Raw genomic sequence first — 1835 nt, forward strand, 5'->3', positions numbered from 1 at the left:
GGGCCTCACCTTGCTCAGCAGCCTCCCGTGTGGCACCTTATGAAAGGCCTTTTGGAAGTCAAGGTAGATAACATCCACTGGGTTTCCCTAGTCTAACTTACTTGTCACCTCTTCAAAGAACTCCAACAGGTTTGTCAGGCACGACCTCCCCTTACTAAATCCATGTTGACTTGTTCTAATCCGACCCTGCTCTTCCAAGAATTTAGAAACCTCATCCTTAATTAGATTAGATTAGATTACTTACAGTGTGGAAACAGGCCCTTCGGCCCAACAAGTCCACACCGACCCGCCGAAGCGTAACCCACCCATACCCCTACATTTACCCCTTTACCTAACACTACGGGCAATTTAGCATGGCCAATTCACCTGACTTGCACATCTTTGGAGTGTGGGAGGAAACCGGAGCACCCGGAGGAAACCCACGCAGACACGGGGAGAATGTGCAAACTCCACACAGTCAGTCGCCTGAGGCGGGAATTGAACCACACTGTAAGTAATCTAATCTAATCTAATCTTAATTATGGATTCTAGAATTTTACCTATAATTTTCCATCTTTTGTCTTGATCCTTTCTTGAACAAGGGGGTTACAACAGCGATCTTCCAATCATCCGGGACTTTCCCTGACTCCAGTGACTTTTGAAAGATCTCAACCAACGCCTCCGCTATTTCCTCAGCCACTTCCCTCAGAACTCTAGGATGTAGCCCATCGGGGCCAGGAGATTTATCAATTTTAAGACCTATTAGCTTTTCTAGCAGTTTCTCTTTTGTAATGGGAACCATACTCAACTCAGCCCCCTGACTCCCTTTAATTGTTGGGATATTACTCATGTCTTCCATTGTGAAGACTGATGCAAAGTACTTATTAAGTTCTCCAGCTATTTCTTTATCTCCCATCACTAGTTTTCCAGCATCAGTTTGAAGTGGCCCAATGTCTACTTTTGCCTTTTGTTTGTTTCTTATGTATTGAAAGAAACTTTTACTATCATTTCTAATATGACTCCACCCGACTCCACCCTACTCTCCAACAAGTATTTTATGGTAACAGCAAGGTTCCATCATCAGATTCAAATATAGGGTTGACCTTATATTGGTGGGCTGTGGGAGCCAGGGCTGCAGTTGGTCAGCAGCAGGAAATGAGAGGCTTGGCAGTTCAGCAGTCTCAAGAGTGGTGGCCACTTTTGGGACAGCACCTGGAAGAAGAGGATGGCTCGGAAGGACTGTCCCCTCCCCACAAGATGAGCAAAGTCTGTGGCCAGTCAGGTAGGTTTCAAGACACTGTGGGCTTTTATTAACTGCTGTCTTCACCTGTCGCCTTCAATGATCTGCGCACGTATACACCCAGGTCCCGCTTCATGTGCACCACCTTATTTTATATTGTGTCTCCATCTTCTTTCTACAAAAATGGATCAGCTCACATGTCATAGAGTCATAGAGATGTACAGCATGGAAACAGACCCTCCGGTCCAATCCGTCCATGCCGACCAGATATCCCAACCCAATCTAGTCCCACCTGCCAGCACCCAGCCCATATCCCTCCAAACCCTTCGTATTCATATACCCAACCAAATGCCTCTTAAATGTTGCAATTGTACCAGCCTCCACCACATCCTCTGCCAGCTCATTCCATACACGTACCAACCTCTGTGTGATAAAGTTGCCCCTTAGATCTCTTGTATATCTTTCCCCTCTCACCCTAAACCTATGCCCTCTAGTTCTGGACTCCCCGATCCCAGGGAAAAGACTTTGCCTATTTACCCTATCCATGCCCCTCATAATTTTGTAAACCTCTATAAGGTCACCCCTCAGCCTCCGACGCTCCAGGGAAAACAGCCCC

This window comes from Chiloscyllium plagiosum, chromosome 1 (assembly GCF_004010195.1).
Source record: "Chiloscyllium plagiosum isolate BGI_BamShark_2017 chromosome 1, ASM401019v2, whole genome shotgun sequence".
Classification (NCBI taxonomy): domain Eukaryota; kingdom Metazoa; phylum Chordata; class Chondrichthyes; order Orectolobiformes; family Hemiscylliidae; genus Chiloscyllium; species Chiloscyllium plagiosum.